Source organism: Heptranchias perlo, chromosome 32, assembly GCF_035084215.1.
Source record: "Heptranchias perlo isolate sHepPer1 chromosome 32, sHepPer1.hap1, whole genome shotgun sequence".
NCBI lineage: Eukaryota > Metazoa > Chordata > Chondrichthyes > Hexanchiformes > Hexanchidae > Heptranchias > Heptranchias perlo.
In genome coordinates this window covers 25,020,806-25,046,305 of record NC_090356.1, presented here as the reverse complement: position 1 = coordinate 25,046,305, position 25,500 = coordinate 25,020,806, and the positions used below count along the sequence as shown (strand labels likewise).

General features: G+C 43.7%; 1 long non-coding RNA gene across 3 annotated transcripts in view; it reads right to left on the bottom strand.

Annotated features, from left to right (window-relative positions):
- The window catches only part of LOC137300862 (uncharacterized), a 310,362-nt gene that overhangs the window by 113,497 nt on the left and 171,365 nt on the right, over positions 1-25,500 (bottom strand). For all 3 annotated transcript variants that reach the window (XR_010958169.1, XR_010958167.1, XR_010958168.1), the window contains exon 3: positions 3,398-3,669. This is a non-coding gene — a long non-coding RNA (uncharacterized lncRNA). The remainder of the gene's footprint in view (positions 1-3,397; positions 3,670-25,500) is intronic.

The window sequence follows — 25,500 nt, the reverse complement described above, 5'->3', positions numbered from 1 at the left end:
TGTGCAGCCACTCAACAGCGCAGCTAGACCTGGCTGCTCGCAGATATCAGGTAAATCACCAGGCAGCACGAATCTCACATGCTGCCTGCATCTCAACGACCAGGCGCGGGTTAATCGTGCACCGTGACCCCCACGCCCGGATTCGGGGGTTATCGAATTTAACCCCCATGGTTGGTGCAGAGTAGAGTGAGCTTTGCTCAGCTTTTTACACAGTTACATCGAGCCTGGCAATGCTTGATGGTGACATTAATTTCCCAAAATGGCACGAGGAAATGGAACATTTCCCACTGTTAACATCCTTCACGTCATAAGAATAAAATCCACCAAAGAAAGTATGGATCGTACAATTTTAGATCAGTGGCTACAAACAGCAGACCTGTGAGGCAAATTATGATCCACTATACCATCTGAGGAACATGGATTATTCAAATTGTGGCCTAGTTTTTAACTGCTGCAGAACTCCCTCACTTCTATTAGGTTAACGAGATAAAGATGAGCCCAACACAGACTAAAGTATTCCGCACCCATGAGGACGGCCTCAACCGGGATCTTGGGTTCATGTCACGCTACACGTAACCCCACCAGCGAACATATGTTATCTGTTTTTAATATAACGGGTCATTTGCTGTCTTTTCTATGTCTCTGCCACTCTCTCTGGTTTTTTTTGGTGGTTTGTATATTCGGTGGCCTTTTAGGTAACACCTCTCTGTCTGCACACTGTGATTGCCGTGGCAACGGGCAGTTGGAAAGACTATCTGTAATCACCAGGCATTGTTCTGTGATTTATAAATGCGAAGGGTTCGAGGATTTCATTTCCACAACATTCACCTGAGGAAGGAGGAAGCCTCCGAAAGCTTGTGAATTTCAAATAAAATTGTTGGACTATAACTTGGTGTTGTAAAATTGCTTACAAAAGTATTCACAGCCTAGGAGGAGTGCTTAAGCATTTCTGAGAATCTGGGTTTAATTGCAGCTATTTTATACAATGGGTACAACATTGCAAGTGCACGGCCTCAACTACCCTGACTCCCTCCCAACCTGGTCACTGTGGGTTGAGGCACTATAAAAAAAACACCCCAGTCTGAGAAAATCACGTAATCACTAAAGTTGAACCTGGAGTCTCTCAGCTTCCGGTTTCTGGGCAGATCTGGGTTAGGCGGAGGTAGAAAGCAACTCGGGAACACATCCCATTATATCCCTGCCTTCCTGCAGTTTTCCAAAGGCCAGGCCCACTGGGGCAAACTACTCCCACCCATACGTAAATGCATGCAAATGATGGAAAGACAACCTCTGCCAAGTTTCCCGCCGTTTGCGCCCTTCGAACTTTGTTCTCGGGACCACTTGTTAGGCCAAAATGTACAGTGTTCAGAAGTCAGTGGAGGGTGGCACAGGGCAAAATTTGAAGAGTGGCCTGTGTAAGTGCTATGAGATCACAGCCGTGCAAAGGCCTCATCAGCAAAATAAAACATTTATAGGCAATACATTTTAACAGGCAGCCTGCGGCCACCTCTCTCTGCCACTATGGCAGAACCCCCTGCTGCAACAAATCTCTGCAGAAGCCAAGGGGCTTGCCTTCTGCACATAAATGATCTTGGGAGTGGAAATATGGCCGGGGTCCGTAGGGGTAACTCTGGGTGGGTGGAATTTCCTATCCCGCTGGAGATGAACCCCAATCAAGAGGAGGAGGCACAGAAAACCTAGACCTCCTTTTTCATAGCCTTCTGCTGCCCACCTGGCAGTATCCTGCCAGCCTAAGCTACAAAGAGTGGCTACAAACTGTTCCAGTACAGCTACAACACTGGCATCTACCCGACAATGTGGAAAATTGCCCAGGTATGTCCTGTCCACAAAAAGCAGGACAAATCCAATCCAGCCAATTACCGCCCCATCAGTCTACTCTCAATCATCAGCAAAGTGATGGAAGGTGTCGTCGACAGTGCTATCAAGCGGCACTTACTCATCAATAACCTGCTCACCGATGCTAAGTTTGGGTTCCGCCAGGACTACTCAGCTCTCGACCTCATTACAGCCTTGGTCCAAACATGGACAAAAGAGCTGAATTCCAGAGGTGAGGTGAGAGTGACTGCCCTTGACATCAAGGCAGCATTTGACCGAGTGTGGCACCAAGGAGCCCTAGTAAAATTGAAGTCAATGGGAATCGGGGGGAAATTCTCCAGTGGTTGGAGTCATACCGAGCAAAAAGGAAGATGGTAGTGGCTGTTGGAGGCCAATCATCTCAGCCCCAGGACATTGCTGCAGGAGTTCCTCAGGGCAGTGTCCTAGGCCCAACCATCTTCAGCTGCTTCATCAATGACCTTCCCTCCATCATAAGGTCAGAAATGGGGATGTTCGCATATGATTGCACAGTGTTCAGTTCCATTCGCAACCCCTCAGATAATGAAGTAGTCCGTGCCCGCATGCAGCAAGACCTGGACAACATCCAGGTTTGGGCTGATAAGTGGCAAGTAACATTCGCGCCAGACAAGTGCCAGGCAATGATCATCTCCAACAAGAGAGAATCTTACCACCTCCCCTTGACATTCAACAGCATTACCGTCGCCGAACCCCCCACCATCAACATCCTGGGGGTCACCATTGACCAGAAACTTAACTGGACCAGCCATATAAATACAGTGACTACAAGAGCAGGTCAGCGGCTGGGTATTCTGCAGCGAGTGAGCACCTCCTGACTCCCCAAAGCCTTTCCACCATCTACAAGGCACAAGTCAGGAGTGTGATGGAATACTCTCCACTTGCCTGGACGAGTGCAGCTCCAACAACACTCAAGAAGCTCGACACCATCCAGGACAAAGCAGCCCGCTTGATTGGCACCCCATCCACCACCCTAAACATTCACTCCCTCCACCACCAATGCACAGTGGCTGCAGTGTGTACCATCCACAGGATGCACTGCAGCAACTGACCAAGGCTTCTTCGACAGCACTTCCCAAACCTGCGACCTCTACCACCTAGAAGGACAAGGGCAGCAGGCACATGGGAACAACACCACCTGCACGTTCCCCTCCAAGTCACACACCATCCTGACTTGGAAATATATCGCTGTTCCTTCATCGTCCCTGGGTCAAAATCCTGGAACTCCCTTCCTAACAGCACTATGGGAGAATCTTCACCACACGGACTGCAGCGGTTCAAGAAGGCGGCTCACCACCACTTTCTCAAGGGCAATTAGGGATGGGCAATAAATTCTGGCCTTGCCAGCGACGCCCATATCCCATGAATGAATAAAAAAAAACCCTAACTGCACGAAATGCAGGAACAGTGCTTAGTAGGAAGACTTTGCTTTTTTCAAGGAAGACAGCCAAGAATTGTGCCAAACGTTGGCATGTAATCACCACATCCACCACTCCCATTGCACCCTACTAGCTGTCAAACTGACCAGCGCACTCAATTGTTTTGCTTCAGGATTTTTTCAGGTTGCTACAATGGATTTATGCAACATATCTCAGTCGGCTGTGCACAGATGTATTAGGCTGGTGACCGATGCTGTATTCACTCAGGCAAGAGACTTCATAAACTTTCCAGTGGATCAACGTTCTCAGTGTGAGAGGGCTGTGGAATTCTTTCACCTGGCAGGATTACCCAGAGTTTAATGGGCCGTCAAAGGTATCCATGTGGCCATATGGGTTCCATTTGTTGAGGCAGTATCATCTATTAATGCAAAAAAATAAGTCTCTATTAACATGCAATTAGTGTGTAACCATCAGCATAGGATAAAGCATGACATTACATGTTTTCTGGAAAGCTGTCACAACACCTTCATAATGAGACGGTGAATTGTACCACCTCTTTTCCAAAAACAAAGGCAAGTGTTGGGCTGCATCCTGGGGGATAAAGGCTATGCCCTCTTGCCTTTGTTGCATCGAGTTATATCAAGTCTACAGCACAGAAACAGGTCATTCGGCCCAACTGGTCTATGCCGGTGTGTATGCTCCACAAGAGCCTCCTCCCACTCCTCTTCATCTACCCTATCAGCATACCCTTCTATTCCTTTCTCCCTCGTGTGCTTATCTAGCTTCCCCTTAAATGTATCTATGCTATTTGCCTTAACTACTCCTTGTGGTAACGAGTTCCACATGCTTATCATTCTCTGGGTAAAGATGTTTCTCCTGAATTCCCTATTGGATTTATTAATGACTATTTTATATTTATGACTTCGAGGTTTGGTCTCTCTCACAAGTGGAAACATTTTCTCTACATCTACCCCATCAAACCCTTTCATTATCTTAAAGACCTCTATCAGATCACCCCTCAGTCTTCTCTTTTTGAGAGAAAAGAACCCCAGCCTGTTCAGCCTTTCCTGATAAGTATATCCTCTCAGTTCTGGTATCATCCTTGTGAATCTTTTTTGCACCTTCTCCAATGCCTCTATATCCTTTTAATAATATAGAGATCAGAACTGTGCACAGTACTCCAAGTGTGATCTAACCAAGGTTCTATACAAGTTTAACATAACTTCTCTGCTTTTTAATTCTATCCCTCTAAAAATGAACCCCAGTGCTTAGTTGCCTTTTTTATGGCCTTACTAACCTGCATCGCTACTTTTAGTGATTTGTGTATCTGTACCCCTAGATCCCTTTGTTCCTCTACCCCATTTAGACTCTTATTATCCAAGCAGTATGTGGCCTCCTTATTCTTTCTACCAAATGCACCACCTCACACTTATCTATGTTGAAATTCATTTACCAATTACACGCCCATTCTACAAGTTTATTAATGTCTTCCTGCATTTTGACGTATTCTTCCTTTGTAATAACAATACCCCCCAATTTGGTGTCGTATGCAAATTTTGAAATTGTACTTCCGATTTCTGAGTCCAAATCGTTAATGTAAATTGTGAACAACAGTGGTCCCAGCACCGATCCCTGTGGAACACCACTTCCCACCTTTTGCCAGTCTGAGTAGCTACCCTTAACCCCTACTCTCTGTTTTCTGTTTTATAGCCAGCTTGCTATCCATCCTGTTACCTGTACCCTGACTCCACCTTAGTCATGAGTCTAGTATGCGGTACCTTATCAAAGGCCTTTTGAAAATCCAATTATATTACATCTACTACATTACCCTTGTCTACTTTTTCTGTTACTACGTCAAAGAATTTAATAAGGTTGGTCAAGCATGACCTTCCCTTTTGAAATCCGTGCTGGCTATTCTTTATTATATTCTCAGTTTCTAGATGTTTTTCTATTACATCTTTGAGCAAGGATTCCATTATCTTTCCTACCACTGACATTAAGTTAACTGGTCTATAGTTCCCTGGACTGGTTCTATCTCCCTTCTTAAATATAGGAATCCCATTAGCTGTCCGCCAGTCCTCTGACACTATTCCCTTTTCTAATGAATTTTTATATATATGTAATAGTGCCATAACACCTGTGAGATTCCCCAGGACTCCAGCAGAGGAAAGGTGTAATGAGGTGCATTCTGCCACCAGGGTGATTATGGAGCACTCCATGGGAATGCTGAAGGCCCACTTCATCACTCAGATAGATCAGGTCGGTTTTGCAATACAGTCCAGTAAGAGTATCCAGAATTGTAGTAGTGTGCTGCATGCTGTACAGTTTTGCTATGGACAGAGTTATCATCATGCAACACCCAGAAGATGAAGGGAATTGAAGGGAACAGGACAAAGAGGGTGCTCATAAGCAGCAAGAGACAGAAGAGGTTGCTGAGGAGAGCTCTCTGCCAGCATCTGGAGCAATTTGTCAGCCTTGGCACTCTTGCCCCTGAGTCAGAAGGTCATGGGTTCAAATCCCACTCCAGAGACTTGAACACATAACCTAGGCTGAACTGACTGAGGGAGTGCTGCACTATTGGAGGTGCCCACTTTCGGATGAGACATTTTAAATCAAGGCGCTGTCTGCCCTCAAAGGTGGACGTAAAAGATTCTATAGCGCTATTTGAAGAACAGCAGATAACCTGGTACCCTGGACAATATTTATCCCTCAACCAACATCATTAAAATAGATTATCTGGTCATTAATCTCATTGCTGTTTGTGGAACCTTGCTGTTTGCAAAGTGGCTGCCACGTTTCCCTACATTTCAAAAACTACTTAATTGGCTGTGCAGCACTTTGGAACGTCCTGAGGTCGTGAAAGGAGTTATATAAATGCAATGTCTTTCTTTCTTTCTAAGTTGAAAGACCCTCCTGTGGACACCTTCTGTTGAGCCCCAGCTTGGACCATTGTACAACATTCCATTTGACATTGCTCCCTGCCTCTCTGACAAGCCAACCTAAACCACTATCTTCCACATTTACATTCCAAAGAATAGCTCCCTTTCTCCACATCTCGAAACATCCACTTCCAAACAGCATGAAAAATTGTCCAACCATTAACTTCCACCAAATAATTAATTTATTCAGTACCCTCTCAACCTCTCCATAATATCATTTCTCCCCATGCAGTGTTTCCCTTTGCAGCCACTGTGTGCTACTCTAACCACTGCTATCCTGGTGCTCCTTCTAATTGTTACCTCAGTGGCTGAAGTATGTGAGGTAACTGGTTGTGCATTGTCTGTACGAACCTCTTGGGACTGTGGTGACGCCCCAGTTGCCCACATCCTGAGAACAACGAGCTGCAGACTGCGTCTCCATATTATTACCTGGATAGCCTGGCCCTCATGTGCACAGGCATTTGAGGGCACTAACCAGAGGGTATGCTTGACCTGCTATCATGAGGGACATGAGGTTATTTGAGTGCCTTCCTGCTAGGGCAGTAGCTCTTCAAGGCCACCGATTTGTGCAAAAGCAAACTGAATGGTTCCAATAGAGTTGTGAAGCCCAGTCCGACTAACAGTGCCACCTCCCTCCACTGTACTACAACCAATGATCTTGACAATCTCTTGCCACGCACTCCAAACAAGCTATGCCTCCTCTGCCCCATCTCCTGCAAAAGGACCTCCAGTTCCAGTTTGCTATCTATGAAATGTGCCAGTGGGTCCTTTGCTGCCAAACTGCCTGGCCCTTTAAAGTTCTGCAGGATTTTAAATTCTGTAGTAGCATGAGGCTTTCTGCACCACCACCCGTCCCGTCCCCCCCCCCCACCACCTCCATCACACACACACACGGACAAAACCACCACTTCCCAGTAGGAATCTGGCGTGAGCCCAACCAAAATAACTTAATTCAGGTGACCCCAGAAATTTAGCCGAGATCAGCAGCGTACACATGACAGACATAAGTCCTGCCCTCCTCCGCACTCTCGCCCCCGTATAAACCAGATGAAAACTCTCAGCTGCATCGAATGTTAAATTCAATTTGGCACCAATTCCTAATGTAGAGTATAAAATCATTAATGTTAAGATTTAGGTTAGCAATGAAACTTTTAATTTGACCTTCAGAGTCCTCCAAGGTTCTTTTACTCCAGTGAACATTAAACTATCATAGAAGCTTTGGTGTATTTAGACGATGAAAGAACGAAGGATGTGGTTTAAGGACAGTACTTGAATAATGAGATTACAATTGTTATACCTTTAGGTTTAACCTCTGGGATTTCATGTCCCAGTACATCCGCAATCAGTCTCTGCTGTTTATATAACACTCAGCACTCCAGCTTTTCTCAACACCAGACCCACCATTTAGAGCTCATTCATCAAAGTGTGCTTCAAAAGATTACTAAATATAATATATTAATCTGGATCGAGTCACCCTGAACTATGAAACTCTAAAAATATAGTACGCACTCTGTAGGCTGACAAATAACATGGGTTGTGTATGCTTCATTAATGACCCCTGTGCAAGGATTCTGTAAATGGGAAGTATTGAACATGTACTACAGGAGATAAGTTAATATATAAGAGTCCAACATCTTTGTCCATCATGTCAGACAAATTCATCAACCAAATAAATTGCATACCTAAATCATACACCTATGATACAATTTTCATTAAACAGTAATTTAATTAAAATTCTTTCTGCCCTTATAACCAAACCACATAACAATACGGAGCACTGTTAAACCTATCTACTTTTATATCTTTATCTAATTAACTTTTTCTAATTAACTTTAACAGAAGTTATAAATAGAATAAGTTACAAAAACCAAAAGGATTTGATTTCTGTCCCACTCGTTACATTGGCCGTAGCTCACTTGATGTTGCTCATGGGCTATTAGATCAGCCCAGATCCCATAAGTATTAATGTACCCTTTATAGCTCCTGTATCAATGGTGTACAATTACCATATGCTAATCTTTGATCTTGCATTTGATGTGTATACTTACAACTTGCCATTCAGGATGCGTACAAATAAAACTAGAAATGCAAAAAATCTAAAATAAATATCCCAAAAACTGACACTTTACAGCAGGCTTCTGGAAAACAAGGAAAGTTTAATATTTTGGGTTTCACACTTCATTTAAGACTGGTGCCTGTCCTGTTTTAGATTGGACAGTTGGGATTGAGGTTTGAGTGGGCTATGCAGAAATTCCTAAAATGTGAACTGCACACAAGGTGAGAAAAGGGAACAGGTCACTCCTCATCATCATCAGCAAAAAAAATATCCGATGGTCCACTCTCTGCCCTTATTCTGCCTGCCATCCAGTTTTGGACCTGGCAAAAGGTGGCAACCCTTTTGAACTGGCACAGTGAGACTTGGAATTCCCTTTTTCCAAAAAGATGACCATAAGTCAGAGGATACTCAAGAAAATAAAGACAATAGGGGAGAACAAAAGGTTGAGGTCAAAAGTTGCAAATCTACTAACCACCCCGTGCCATCTATTTTGGAATCATATCTCACTTACTCCTTTTTCTCACCTTTGTGATTTAAAGGGTTGATTCCCTGATCAGGCACACCTAGCAAGGACTGGTACTCGCAGGCAGAGCTGATTGGGAAATTCTGGGCTCACTGCCCCTATTTTCCATCTATTCATTTAAAAAATTCATGAAAAATCAATGGCTACAATGGACATGCAATTTCCTGATCAGTGCTCCTTCCAAGCATCAATTCTTGCCAGGGTCACCTAATAAGGGAATCAGTCCTCAAATGCTTGCACATCTATCCCACATTTGAGATGAACTTTGTATGATACTTTGCACCTCTTACCAGCGTTTTGTTGATAGACTATTCAATCCATTAAATGTCCCTTTGTAAAAGAGGCGGATTGATTTGACTTATCTATTCTGCCCTCCCCTGCTTGTTTTCTTGGACATGTCCTGGCTTATCCTTGTCAGTGGTATAAAAGGACTTCTCTGGAGCGGCTGCAGTAGTTCTGATGAAAGGATACAGCTAAGACATTAACTTGTCTTTCTCTTTCAGATGTTAATCAACTTGCTGTACATTTCCAGCGTTTTCTGTTTTTACTTGATACCTACAGGGTCTGGATATTTAATTAACCATATGTACCAATTGATGCCAAGATATTTAAAAATGAAACAGCTGCTCTTTCATGCAGCAGTTTTTAAAGTAGATGAAACAGGTCAGATGTAAAGCTGGCACTGTCTGTTGCTTGCATCACTCTACTTCATCTTCCATTGTCCAAGCTTCTTGCAGCAAGATTTCTAAATAAAGTAGGACAATTCAGGGCAGCTTTAAAGGAGACATAATTCTGTCCACTGAGAATTAGCCTGGGTTTGCCAGAAGTCTTTTACTTGTAGATGTTCATTGTCTTGGGAAACAAAACCTTAATACCTTCTCTCTGAGGTGAAGTCAAACCCAAGTGAAGGATCAGACACAGTGAACTGTAAGCAAATGTGATTCTGCTTTGAGATCCAGGCTTGCAAAGAATTAGAGCACATTCATTATAACCATAAAAGGCTGAAATAAATAATTTGCCAAGGAGAGCTCATTAATCCTTGTTACTGCACACAACTATACTCAGCACTAAGTATGATCTTATTGTTATGTTTAGCCTTTGGGGCCTGTGAAACTAGGGTATTTGCAATGTTGAATGTATGACGTTAATTCTGGAGATCAATGCACAAGCCTCTCTAAATTACGGGGAACCATGACTGCATGGAATCATAAAGGAAAATATAAAGGAAAATGGAGCCTACCTTCTCACTAGATAAACAGGAAGCAGATCTCATCTCCACCTGACCTCCAGGAAAACAAGAGAGGGGAATGTTGCATAGTTAGGCTGCAGATGGTGCAGGGGTGAGGAGAGAATAATTGAGGTGAGAGGTAAGATTCTTACCTTGACAATTCTGGTGAGGTCATTAAAGTTTTTCCGGCATTGAAGCCATGTCCTGCAAGCTAAGCTTCTCGGATTGACCTCTTCCCATTGGTAACAGAGGTGTTGCCTGGAGGGCTTTTTACCCCCTGGGGGGAAACAGGAGCCTCCCGCCACCTGGATCAGGGCTTCCAACGCTGCATCTGAGAACCTAGGTGTCCCCTCTGGGCCTCTTGCAGCCATTTCTCCAGTTCTGAATTTTCCACAAAGTTTCCTTGCTGTCTGCAGCCACTGTGCACCTCTCCTTTAAGAGGTGCCGGGTTCCTTTAAGTGGCATTGATGAAGCGTGATTTACTGCCCCCCCCCCCCCCAAACAGATGCACCCATAAACAGCGTGAGTCGCGCAGGCTGCATGCCTGACTCATTTTAATGAGCTGCCAGTACAAATTTCACACTGTCCCTGTGAGAATCCCTGTGTGGTCAGTGTCCAGTAAAATAGTAAAGTGCCTACGTGGCAAAATAGCAGAAGTAGCAATGTGGTTAGGAAAGGGTTAATTAGTTGATAGCTGAGGTTGGTACAGGGGGCCCCCCTGCTAGGCCATATGTTTGCGTAGTCAGCAGGCCTGCATTGTCTTATCAATGTAGAGTCTTTGATGTGTTTCAGGGTCTGGTCTGAGTGTCTCCATGTTGCGAGCTAATCAATATTGGTAACACCTTAGCAAGACCAAAAGGGACATTCATAGTGAGAAGAAAAGGATGCATCCATCAGTGTCTGTCACTGCGGCATGATCAGGCCATGGGCTACCTGTGATTGGCTTGAAATTAGGTAACCTCGCATGGCCAGTCTATGCCCAGCTTATGATTGGTGTTGACCCTTGTGTTAACAATGTTCCAACCCCTATTGATCTGTATAAAGGTATGAATTTTTGTATATGTCTTTGTCTTCTTATTCTGTTAGAATCGTCCGGACTCCCTCAGGAGTCTGAATTGAAGCTACAGACTAAGTCCTGCTATTAAAGTTGTGTTGAACTTTAAAGGTGTATTCGACTCAGTGTTTGCTGAACCAGACTGAGGGGAAAAAAGAATCCAATTCATCACCTGCACCCACTGAATAGCTGAGTGCACCCTACGCGCCCCTTATCGAGCGTGATCAAATCTTTAGGGTTTTTTTTGAACATTTACATTTGTTATTCAGTTTATCTTTCAAGGAGTTCCATAGGACTTTATGTAAATTGCTTTAGAGACTAATATGTCTTGTTGCTTCTTGATATATTGGCATTGTTCATTTATTTAATTGTGGAAAATATATAAAAGTTCATAAAATGAAATTTGGTATTCTCACTTGATGGCTGGTATGAGAATGGATAGATTGGGGAGGGATAAGAACATAAGAACATAAGAAATAGGAGCAGGAGTAGGCCATACAGCCTCTCGAGCCTGCTCCGCCATTCAATCAGATCATGGCTGATCTTCAACCTCAACTCCACTTTCCCACCCAGTCCATATATCCCTTGATTCTCTTAGGGACAAAAATCTATCTATCTCAGCCTTGAATATACTCAGCGACTGAGCATTCACAGCCCTCTGGGGTAGAGAATTCCAAAGATTCACAACCCTCTGATTGAAGAAATTTCTCCTCATCTCAGTCCTAAATGTCCGACCCCTTATCCTGAGACTATGACCCCTAGTTCTAGAGTCTCCAGCCAGGGGAAACAGCCTCTCAGCATCTACCCTGTCAAGCCCTTTCAGAATCTTGTATATTTCAATGTGATCACCTCTCATTCTTCTAAACTCCAGAGAGTATAGGCCCATTCTACTCAATCTCTCATCGCAGGAATCAATCTGGTGAACCTTCGTTGCACCACCTCTAAGGCAAGTATATCCTTCCTGTAAGTAAAAATATATATGCCAATATGCCTTTTACTTATACTCTGTTCTTGTCCTTGAATGAAGGCCGTGACGCTGTTGGTGCCAAAGTATAATATCTTTATAAGAAGTTATAACTAGTAGCAGAGATGTTTAAAATACAAGAGTACAATTAAGTATGCTGGTTAGATTGATACAACCTGGCTGATTGTTCATGAAACAAGGACCTCAGGGTGTGCACCCCCCAGAGTCCTAATCAATGGGCAGTCCAGCCATGCCCCGAGAATGTTCTGGCTCGTTACCGAAAAGCACCTCACTTATACATGTTTTAAAGACAAACAACTCTGTGTGTCTGAGCTTCCCATCAATCATCCTCTCTGTCTCAAAAGGGAGCCTATCAGTCTTACTCACATGCTCCCAACATTAATTGTCACAGACCTATCCTAGCTCCATTTTGCATTCCTTCAATGAACTGCCACTTCCCTTTCTACAAGCAAAGCCATTAGGATGGCCAGGTGGTTGCTAACCAAAAGGGCTTTCTCTCTCACAAGGTCGTGAGCAGCTTGTTTTGATACAAACAGCAAGCCCTTTGTTCACAGCTGACTTAACATGTATTCTACTTTAACATAAGATTTATAATAGTGTAGCTTAAGTTTATAATAATATAGAAAGCTTGCTTAGTGCTTTTCTTACACGTCATAAGAACATAAGAAATAGGAGTAGGAGTAGGCCATACGGCCCCTCGAGCCTGCTCCACCATTCAATCAGATCATGGCTGATCTTCAACCTCAACTCCACTTTCCCTTGATTTGCCTAGAGTCCAAAAATCTACTCATCTCAGTCTTGAAGATACTCAATGACACAGCATCCACGGCCCTCTGGGGTAGAGAATTCCAAAGATTCACAACCCTCTGAGTGAAGAAATTCATCCTCATCTCAGTCTTAAATGGCCGACCCCTTATCCAGTAACTATGCCCTCCAGTTCTAGACTCTCCAGCCAGGGGAAACAACCTCTCAGCATTTACCCTGTCTCATTTTTCTAAACTCCAGAGAGTATAGGCCCATTCTACTAAACCTCTCATAGGACAACCCTCTCATCCCAGGAATTAATCTAGTGAACCTTTGTTGCACTGCCTCTAAGCCAAGTATATCCTTCCTTAAGATGACCAAAACTGTACGCAGTAAGGTGAGGTCTCACCAAAGCCCTGTACAATAGTAGTAAGGCTTTCCTACTCTTGTACTCCAACCCCCTTGCAATAAAGGCTAACATGCCATTTGCCTTCCTAATTACTTGCTGTACCCGTGTGCTAACTTATTGTGTTTCATATACAAGGACGCCTAAATAGCCCTGAACGCCAACATTTAATAGTTTCTCACCATTTAAAAAATAATCCATTTTTCTATTCTTCCTACCAAAGTGAATAACCTCACATTTCTCCACATTATACTCCACCTACCACCTTCTTGCCCATTCACATAACCTGTCTATATCCCTTTGCATCCTCCTCACAGCTTACTTTCCCACCTAGCTTTGTATCCTCAGCAAACTTGGATACATTACACTCAGTCCCTTCATCTAAGACATTAATATAGATTGTAAATAGCTGAGGCCCCAGCACTGATCCTTGTGCTCCACTAGTAACAGCCTGCCAACCTGAAAATGACCCCTTTATTCCTACTCTCTGTTTTCTGTCTGTTAACCTATCCTCTATTCCTTGCTAATATATTACCCCCAACCTCACAAGCCCTTATCTTGCGTAACAACCTTTTGAAAATCCAAATATACTACATCCACTGGTTCCCCTTTATCTACCCTGCTAGTTACATCCTCAAAAAACTCTAATAGATTTGTCAAACACGATTTCCCTTTCATAAAACCATGTTGACTCTGCCTAATCATATTATGATTTTCTAAGGATTAAAGCACATTAATGGATAATAGACGGAGCTTTACCATGCAACTAACCTGACCTATGAGTACTTGTAACCGACATTTGGGGGTTGATTTTATCTGCTGGGTGGGCACACAACCAAGCAATCCAATTTTAATGACCGGACCTCAAGAGCACGCTATGTCCCAACTTTCTAACCAAAAGGACCAAGAAGTCACTGGGAAGCAGCTGCCCAGCCATTAAATTTGAGTGCCTAACATGCTCGTGGGAATGGCGAGGGGAATCCCCATCGAGGGAGAGGAAACGACCAGGGCAGAGGAGGCCCAAGGTCTCCTTGTTGGGCCCTCAGGAGCACTCCTGCTCCACTTGGCCCACAAGGATACTAAAAATACAATTTAAAAGCTCACATAACTTGGCCTCTTCTGACCCTGACTCCTGTTCCCAGCTGGTTTGGACTGGCGGGGAAGCCATCACTGCTCCCTTGCACAGGCCTCGGGTTAAAATAGCAAATTGGGCCCTGATGACGTCAACGTAGCCCGATCTAGATATTTAAAGTGGACCCCGGCAGCTTGGGGCTGGTGTCCTTGGTACCTGCAATTTAAAATTACAGTCGGCGAGAACAGAGTGGGTAAGTTTCTCACTCCATCTTAACTGCCCCCCTCGGCCTGGATTTTGCCGGACAGCATTGGGGGTTAAAATTGCCCCTCACCCCCACCTTGGGGTATATGTATAATCACCGATCCCATACATATGCAGCTATTTATCCAGCTAACGGAATTAATCATCTCAGCCTCAGCTGTTTCACTTGAGAATCACAGTCTACATTTTCTTTGGGTCCCACTCTACCACCAGAAGTGCAGCATGGCAGAACTTCTGACATCCCATCTGTTGCAGCACTGACCCTGCTCATTTCCTGGGGTCAAAGTCACTGGCATATTGAGGTTGGGTGTTGGCCTTTTTACAGCACCAGGTGTAGGGAGCCCACCTCAGGTTGGGGGTTGGGAATTTGCTGTGACGACTTGTCATAGTGTAGGTTGGCCGGCAGTTGCTGGCACAAGATTCAGAGAAATTAAAAATATAGTTTCAAGTTTTTTTAAATTCATACATTCTCCAATGCCCTCGATCATTCTGATAGGGCACCAATGACGGGGAATGCATTGTACAATATTATCCCATCACTTGCCTCCCATGAATTACGCTGCCCATATTTGGTCGGCCGTATTATATGCTTGATGTCAGTTCTGGCAGAAAATGCTGTAAGTGGAGTCAGGAGCTACCAGAACAACTCACTGCTCAATTTACCTCCAAAGCCCACTCAGGTTGTGCTGGTTTACCCTCAAGGGGAGATTTGGCCCATTTATCCACCACTCTGTGGCGGGGGGGGGGTGGGGGAGTTTCTTCCAACCTCGAGTCTCACTTGAGACTTGTCAATTTTAAATCAGTGCGTTCAAATTTTGCACTGTTTAAGCCAAGTTACCTGTTTAAATCTGCATCTTAAATACCCAGATGATGTCCTACCGCAATTCTCTAAGCCTAGAAATGCGCACAATAAAAGTGCACGAACACTTAGTATATTGATCACAGAATTATAGAATTTTAGAGAACTGAAACAGGCTAACACATCTATTAAAGTAATGGATGAACAAATATACTATTGGTACTGTGAAACAGTGCTTCACATGTCTGGAACTATCAGGGGCAGTATTACATTATAACTCTTTCCCCAGGGTTCCAGATGAATTGTCATCTGCTGCATGCTCCCATAATTTCTCCCTGAAAAGAGGCCTCAGCATGCAGCTCGATGAGCAGGCAGGTAAAGCCAAGGCATATTATGATGGGTGAAAATGCCAAAGAGGAATTAGCTGCTATACCAACAATGCAGCAAGGAAGACTGCTCTGCCAGGCATTCATTCCAAATATTTTCCAAAGGATGCCAGAGCTGCACCATCTCTTAAATGTGCAAACCACATCTACCAAATGCCTGCACCCACATTACTTTAGCTTACACTTTCGTGCACGCATCACTTGCAGAGAACAATACTGAAAGAGGTTGAGCTACAAAAAGATCTTGGTGTTATTGTGCACAGATCACCAAAGGTTCATGACCAATGTAGCTAAAGCCAACAAAGTATTGGGTTGTATTAATAGAACCATTCAGTATAAATCAAAGGGCACCATTTTAACACTATACAGGTCTCTGGTCAGACCACATCTAGAGTATCGTGCCCAGTTTTGGTTTCCCCACATGGTGGGTGATATAGTGACCTTGGAAAAGGTCCATAGGAGAGCTACAAGAATGATTCCTGGCTTAAAGAACCTCAACTACTCAGATAGGCTCAAGGGCCTTGGTCTTCAGAGCAGGATAGATTTAGAGGTGACCTTTAGAGTATACAAAATAACTAAAGGGCTGAATAGCGTCCTTGTTGATAGATTATTCCAGTTCAACAGATTAGGGAGGACCAGGGGACACGAGTTTAGACTATGGAAGAGGAGGAATAGACTGGATGTTAGGCAGTTTTTCTTTTCCCAGGGAATTGTGAACCTCTGGAATACATTGCCAGCTGGTGTGGTGGGTGCTGACTCTCTGCCTTCAAGAGGGAGCTGGACCAGTTCCTGACTGGGGCAAAGATCGCTTTTATAGATAACACTTGGTCCATGTGATCTCTTAGACTGGTTTCGAATGCCTGAGGGGGTCAGAGAGGAATTTTACAGTGTATTTTTTTCCCTTATTGGCCTTGGGTTTTTTCTGGTTTCTGCCTCTCCCAGGAGATTACATGGCTGCGGGGGTGGGTGCGAGGGAGAGGACAGTGGTTGGAAGAAATGTTTAGTCATGATGGTCCTACTGTCATGGTGTGGGGCAGGCTCGATGGACCAGCTGGTCTTTTCTTGTCCGTCGATTTCGTATGTTCGTATACTCAGCTCAGGAGAGGATGGAGGAGTCCAACTCCAACATTAATGGATTGATGTCTTAGGTAATTGTGAGAAAGTCTGCAATTGAGAGAGTGGCCGCCTCCGTGGAGCTTCAAGCACGGGTCTCAAATGATTCTATGCAGGTCATGACAACGGCCGTGCAGGTGATGTCTGCTGCCTTAAACAGGATGACAGATACCTTATCCGTGGCCTAACAATGCGTCACAGTTGTGGGCCAAGCTGCTGTTCTGCAGATTGGTGGGAGTGATGTGGCGCTGGCCTGGGTGAGGGATGATGAGGTGATAGGGGACATGGAAGTGGGGACGCTGCTCAAAGCAATCCCAAGTCTCACCTGTTGCCTCCCCACCCACACCGCCCCCCCCCCCACCCCACCCCCGCAAATAGTGTCCGAAATGCTGCCTCCTCTCCCGATGGCCAAGTCTGCCCCTACACAGGTGCAGGTGGAGCATTCTTTGGCAGGGCCCTCACGGGCTCCAAAGCCCAGAGATCTTAGGTCAAAAACACCTCAGCTGTCAGAGCAGGGATCTGAGCCCTCTGCCATTACCTCTGCTAAAAAAGCACAGGGGATGCACCATGTAGAAGCGGTAGGAAGCATAAATTCAAGCAATTATAGTTCACCAAGGGTATGTGCAAGGGTATTTGAAGAAATATTATGTGGGGTTAAAACCTCTTGAATAGCGTTACGTATGAAGGAAAGGGTTAACTGTGCTTCTTTTGAAGCATTACATCTGAAAACTGCAAATACAGCTACTGCAGGAATTTGAAGAGCTTTCAGAAGCTTCTAACAGGCCTTTGACTTGTTAAAAAAAGAATTGATAAGAAAGGGACCACACAAAGTAATTGGAGACACCACAGCTATAAAACGAGTCTGTGCGTGGAGAAGAAAAGGCCCACGCATTCCAATCTCTGCATGAAAGAGTTTGCACACAGAAAAGAAGAAGCTTTCACATTCCAATGGTCTGAGATAATTGCTCCTGGCTTTAATTGATTTTAATTGACCATCATTGAGATATGGTAATGAACTAAGCCTAGCCACAAGGAAATAATTGGATAAGTTAAATGACACTTTCCCCACTCCTACAACATAAGCAGGAAACATCACGATGAAAGCAGGCACTGCAGTCAAAAGAGCTTGAAAGAAAGTTCTGCTTCGAGGAAAAACATCCAACAATGCAATCAGGTGGAGTTTAATGAAGCTTGCCTACAGGAAGGAGTCCAGTAAGAAGATACTTCAAGAGCTACGAAAGAGCTGATCACTCTTCGGCCTTGATGCAAAACCCTTGGTTTCTCGGTTGTATATATTGCGTGATTTGCCTGATGTTTGTATGAATTATTCAATCATTAAATAATTACATTGCGAACCATTAAGTGTATAACGGGTAGAGTAAGGTCATTTGGATTATTTGATTTTGCTTCATGCATGTGTAAATTATAATATTAATTAATTAATTATTTTTGATTAACCAAACTACCATATGTGTGACTTTCTTTGACTGACTATTGTACTGGTTCAAGAATCATTGGAAAATCAGAATTTCTCTACAGTTATGTTGTTAAGTTTTTTTATATATTGGCATGTTAGATGTATTAATTAGCACCACTTCCACATCTTGGCCATTATTGCATTCCAAGTGTTAAGTCACCTTTTCATTTGCTTTATGATGAATGCCAATACATGAATGAACCCATTGGGCGGATGTGCAATGGGTGAATGTATGGTTGATGGACTGTTTTATGCAAAAGGGGAAGGGTGGTGGTGATGATTGTGCCAGCCGGCCTGAGTATCTCAATGTCTCTTTTTTGCCACTGTTATTAAGAGAATCTGTGAGAGATGAGGACATCCCTAGCATCCCGGGGCAGCAATGTGTGTGCCTTGTCTGGCGATGGTTGCCCCATCTTCATATTCCTCATCCACCTCCTCATCCTCTTCTTCAATGTTGTCACCAACAGAGGATAATTGATGAGCGCCTTCGTCCTCCTCAATCTCTAAACCTCCCTGCCACGTATTGATGCGCAGGACGCAGGACACCATGATTATTCTGGAGACCCTCATTGGTGAGTACTGAAGGGTGCCTCCAGGCACCTGAAATGCATCTTCAATGTGCATATGGCTTACTCAATGACATACCTGGTGTCATTGCTCTTGTGCCTCATTGATGGGGTTCCTCACAGCTGTCATGAGCCAAGTTTGCAGGGGGTATCCCTTGTCTCCAATGAGGCAGCTCTTAAGTGTGTCTCCTGTTTGGAAGAGGTCTGGAATGTTGGACTGACGCAGAATAAACGTTGCCAGGGAATCTGGCGCACACCTGCATAAATCGCTTCTTGTGGTTGCACATCGGCAGTGCATTGATGGAGTAAAAGCCCTTTCGATTTATGAAGACTCCTGGCTCACGTGGTGGTCCTCAGATTGCCATGTGTATGCAATCGATTGTGCCCTGCACCTGTGGGAAGCCAGCCAGAGAGGCAAAACCCACTGCCCGCTCTTTCTGGCTATTATTGGGGGAACTTCACATATGCGGACGCCTTGGCAAACAATCCATCCGTTATCTGCCTTATACACTTATGTGCAGACAACTGACTCACCCTGGAGTTGTCACCGGAGGCACCCTGGAAGGATTCAGAGGCATTGAGGGCAGTGGTTACTTTTACTTCAACAGGCATTGAATGGCCACCAGGTCCAGCAGAGAGCAGCTCTTCCTCAAGGAGGCTACTGATGTCTGCGACCGCCTGCCGACTCAATCGGAACCTGCATAGGCACTGCTCCTCGGAAAGCTGAGTCTCTGCCTGTACACCCTCTCATGTGGGTAGCGCCTCCTGCGACCTTGGCCCCTCTGTTGCTCCCCTCTCTTCTGTTTTCCAGATGTTTGTTGTGCACCTTTCTCTTGTGCACCTACAGATCCCAACACAGCACGACGTGGCTGCCATGGATGGTCACTTTCCTCCTCCTCAGATGTCCTCTGGAATACATCCATTGCGCCCTCCCATCCTGATCTTGTCGGTTTGAGAGGCTCCAAAGTTTTGCCACAGATGTCTCAACACAAGAACTCTTAGTCTCAACAAAGAACTCTCAGTCTCAATACAAGAACTCTCAGCCAAACATTTGCCTGAGAGACCTGAGCTTTTGTTGAGATGGTTTAAATCACAGGTTTAAAAACCCAAATTAACTTCGGTAGAATCTCGCCTCCATTTCACTGGCAAGATTCAGACGCTCCAGTTTCAGAATCAATTAAGAAACCTACCTCAAGTATCTCAATTGGTAAATTGGCCAGCTAACGATCCGCCCGCCAACAGAAATTGGGGACAGCAAGTCGGCCGCTCGCTCGCATCTAAAGCTGCCCACATTAAACCCGGAAGTGGGCCCGTTGGAGCCGAGTTGCCATCGCGATCGCAAAAACTGGAATTTTCACTTCCTCTCAACTCCAACCCACCCGTTCTTGGGGCTTAAAATTCTCCCCCTAATTGCAGCTCACATATGATTTAGAAGATTCAGTTTTGCTCAAGTGATTTCAAGCTAGCAAGTGATGCCACTTTCAGAGTATCCGGGCAGAACAAGACAGAAGTGGAAGAGATACGAGTATTTTTAGCTTCTTCAATTAAAAGAAAAATGTTTAATTTCTCTGCAGCCACACTTAGTTCAATACCACCCAACTAATTAGGAGGCTGAAGTTTGTTCTTCACCCCTAGAGGAAAGTCTTGGTTACTTTGAAATTGTAAGCCAATTTTTTATATATTGCATGTATGGATTTTCAAATAACTGATTTACATACCTCACAGGCATCTGAAACCTGCACTCAATGTTGTAACAACTAGAAAAACTGTAATACATGAGGACCAATGTTAAAGTTAAACTGGTAAATTTGAAATAAGAAAGAATACCAAGGCAAGGCATTTCCCCAGGCAAAAACATGGAAGAAAATACATGACTATTCCATTAAGCTTTGCCCTCTAAGGGGCAGACCTCTAATTTTATTATTGAAAAACCTTAAATGCTTCCATTTTGATAGTGTTTTTGCTTAAGTTCATAGAGACTCTTTAGAAATAGACTTTGTAAATAGACACTGTAAATGGACTTTTTGTTTGCTGCAAAATTCATTGTTTGGCTGTAAGTCCTGATGGCCGTAAGTCCCGCCCCACCTCCAACTCATTGACTGGCACAGTGGTGTCAATCATCACTCTGTCATTTCTCTCTGCAAGGTATTTGTATAGTTCTCTAGTACAGGAAGTAAGCAAGACTAAACTTTCAAAATGGAGATTATAAGTCTGTCTATTTAATTTGTAATTGTTTTTGTGACTCGTTAATCTTTTTTGACATTATTTTAAATTTTTCAATATCTACCCTTCTAATTAGTTTCATAATTTAAAAAATTTGGATTAAGTCTCACATTTTTTTTCTTAAATATTAAATCTACTCACATTCTAACATTTAAAGAATGTTAATTGCCATCAATTCCATCCCCCTCCCTGGCCATGGTCTCAGGCTGAACCAATCTGTTTGCAATCTTGGCGTTCTGTTTGACCCTGAGCTGAGCATCTGACCCCGAGCTGAGCATCTGACCCCATATCCTCTCCATTACAAAGACCACCTACTTCCACCTCCGTAATATCGCCCGTCTCCGCCCCTACCTCAGCCCACCTGCTGCTGAAACCCTCATCCATGCTTTGGTTACCTCCAGGCTCGACTATTCCAATGCTCTCTTGGGTGGCCTCCCATTTTTCCACCCTCCAAAAACTCTGCTGCCCATATCCTAACTTGCATCAAGTCCCGTTCACCCATCACCCCTGTGCTCACTGACCTACATTGGCTCCCAGTCCACTAATGCCTTGATTTTAAAATTCTTATCCTCGTGTTCAAATTCCTCAATGGCCTTGCCCCTCTATCTTTGTAACCAGCCCTACAAGCCTTCAAGTACTTTTCATTCCTCCAACTCTGGCCTCTTGTGCATCCCCCACTTTCTTCGCTCCATCATTGGCGGCTCTGCCTTCAGCCATCTAGGCCTTAAACTCTGGAATTCCATCCCCAAACCTCTACAGCACTCTCTCCTCCTTTAAGAAGCTCCTTTAAACCTACCTCTTTGACCAAGCGTTTGGTCACCTAATGCCGCCTTCTTTGGCTCAGTGTCAATCTTTGATTACGCTCCTGTAAAGCACCTTGTTAAAGCTGCTTTATAAATGCAAGTTGTTGTTGTTGTGACCTCCAGCTATCCTCCTCCATTGCTGAGATCCACTCCTGCGGCACTGGTTTCTCCTAGTTCCGCTCTTGCCTGACTCAATGTAGGCACTGGACTGCTGCCAATAGCTCCTCTTCCCCTGCTCATACAGTCTATCTTTAGGTCCCCTCCTCTTCATTATCTACAGTCTACCCCTTGCCACTGGGACAAAACTGTACCCCAAGCATCAGGCAACTGTGAACACAAAAGCTTGCATTTCGTTTAAACTCTTTGCTGTAGCAGTCATCTGAATTTCATTACATTTATAAAATATTAATTTTTATGATTTTTTACAACTGCAAAATCAGTATATTTCATGTGGTTTTTAAATGTAGTGTTTGTTATGCTTTGAGTTTGGGCATTCAAGCAGATTAACCTAATTTGAAATGCAAACAGAATTATTCATCATGGTGTTTTTATTGCCCTGTGGCAATGTTAAATTGTACTTTTACTATGTTCCCTGATTCAAATGCAATTCTGCATCTTTTTCTACAGAACTTTATTCAGGAGATTAAACGAGTGTGTTGGAGTCCATGATGGAGCAGCTTAAACATTTTCTGTACATTATAGGGGTAATTTTCCAAGTACATGCAGTGGCAGTGAATCTCACCCACCATATCAGAATATTGTGGACAGTGCTATACAAGAAAAGGCGCACTTGTCTCATGCTCTTGTATTCATGGGTCAGGTCTTTTGCAGAATCAGGTAGGAGAAAAAAGGTCTGAGGTGCTGTTAAATTCTAGGATGAGTAATGCATTAAAGGAATTGTCATTTTTCTGAAGGCAGGGCTAATGAAATAACGGCAGTGTTGATAAAGGAAGTACATTAAACAGATGAAAACGCTTCATTGATAAGTCGATTTTGGATGCACGTTCTCTGAGAGCCCTCTGAGTGAGGATCCTCCTGATGATCCATTCCATGCTACTCTGCTTCCAAAGAATATCCATGTCCAGGCCTTTTTGAAGGAAAAGTCGTGTGAAGCACAGTGAGCAACAACTATAAAGGATATAGTTCATCTTTGGTCCTTCTAGCCAACTATCCACAATATTCCCTTAGCGTATTTCTAATAATCCTGAATCCCATTTGTTGACAAGAACCTATCTAGTTCCTTCTTGGAACCCATTAAGGTTTCTTGTGCCAGTAATCCGTTTCACATACTTACCACCCTTTTAGTTAAAAACATTTTTCTGCATTTCCTATTTTCTTTTGTTGTCCTTAATCTGTAAATACGACCCTTTGTGTTTAAATTCTGTACATGGCAGATAAACTTACTTGAATGCAATTTGTCTAAACATTTCATAATTTTAAATACTTCTGTCATATCCCCTCTCAAACTTCTCTTTTCAAGAGAGAAAAGACCTAAGGCAGTCAATCATTCCTCATATGTCATTCCCTTAAGTTCTGGGATCAACTGTGTCGCCCTTTTCTGCACCCACTCGAATAAATGAATATCCCTTTTGAAATAAGGAGACCAAAACTGCAATCTGTACTCCAGATGTGGTCTCTCCAGGGCCAAATACAGTTTTAAAATGACCTCGCTGGAATGATATGTTATACCCCTTGCTATACATCCCAATATTCTGTTTGCTTTTTCAACAACCTGGGAGCATTGCACTGATGGTTATGGTGATCTGTCCACTAAAAATCCCAAAACCTGTCTCCTGCTCTGAATATAGAATCAAAGAAAGTTACGGCACAGAAGGAGGCCATTCGGTCCATCGTGTCCGTGCCGGCTGAAAAATCCAGCTTATTCTTACTTTCCAGCACTTGGTCCATAGCCCTGTAGGTTACGGCACTTCAAGTGCACATCCAAGTACTTTTTAAACAAGTTGAGGGTTTCTGCTTCTACCACCCTTTCAGGCAATGAGTTTCAGACCTCACCACTCTCGGTGAAAAAATTTCTCCTCAGGTCCCCTCTAATCCATCTACCAATTACTTTAAATCTATGCCCCCTGGTCACTGACCCCTCTGCTAAGGGAAATAGGTCCTTCCTATCCACTCTATCTAGTCCCGTCATAATTTTAAATACCTCAATTAAATCTCCCCTCAGCCTCGTCTGTTCCAAAGAAAACAACCCCAGCCTATCCAATCTTTTCTCATAGCTAAAATTCTCCAGCTCTGGCAACATCCTCGTAAATCTCCTCTGTACCCTCTCTAGTGCAATCACATCTTCCCTGTAATGTGGTGACCAGAACTGTATGCAGTACTCAAGCTGTGGCCTAACCAATGTTTTCTACAGTTCTAGCATAACCTCCCTGGCTCTTATAGTCTATACCTCGGCTAATAAAGGAAAGTATCCTGTATGCCTTCTTAACCACCTCATCTACCTGTCCTGCTACCTTCAGGGATCCGCGGTCATGCACTCCAAGATCCCTTTGTTTCTCTACGCCTCTCAGTATTCTCCCATTTATTGTGTACTCCCTTGCCTCGTTTGCCCTACCCAAATGCATTACCTCACACTTCTCTGGATTGAATTCCATTTGCCACTTTTCTGCCCACCTGACCAGTCCACTGATATCTTCCTGCAGTCTACAGCTTTCCTCTCACTATCAACCACACGGCCAATTGTTGTATGATCTGCAAACTTCTTGATCAAGCCCCCACATTCAAGTCCAAATCATTAATATATATCACAAAAAGCAAGTACTGACCTAGTACTGAGCCTTGCGGAACCCCACTGGAAACAGCCTTCCAGTTGCAAAAACACCCGTCAAGTAAATTCTCATTGAACATATAATCAACCTATCCTATGCCAAATCTCATAACCTTACATTTTCCTATATTAAATTGTATCTGCCATTACTCTGCCCACTGATCAATCTTGTCAAGATTCTTTTGAATTTGTGTGCATCGATATCCATCATTTGCCACTGCTCTCAATTTGGTGTTGTCTGTAAATTTGGACACTCTGGACACAATTCTTTTCTCAAAATCATTTATAAAAATTATAAACAAAAGTGGCCCCAATAATGAACCTTGTGACACTCCACTGGTAACTGGTTGCCAATCAGATACCTGCCCATGCACTTTTACTCGTTAGTGCCTATCAACCAACCATTTGCCCATCCATTTTAATATATTCCCATCTATCCCATGGGCTTAGACCTTATGTATTAGCCTATTATGTGGGGCAGTGTCAAATGCCTTCCTGAAATTCAAGAACATAATATCCACTGCCTCTCCCCTATCTACTAGGTCTGTCACCTCCTCAAAGGAATCCAATAAATAAATCAAGCATGACTTTGCACTCCTAAAACCATGCTGACTGTCTCAGATTAGCTCATGCTTCTCGAGATGCTCCCTTATATTATCCCTCATAATACTTTCAAAGACTTTCCCAACAGTGCAAGTGAGGCTTACAGGTCTATAATTTGATGTTTCATCCCTCGCACCTTTTTTGAAGATGGGAGTCACATTTGCTATTTTCCAATCCTCTGGGATTTGGCCTGAGTCCAATGAACTCTGTAAAATATCTGAAA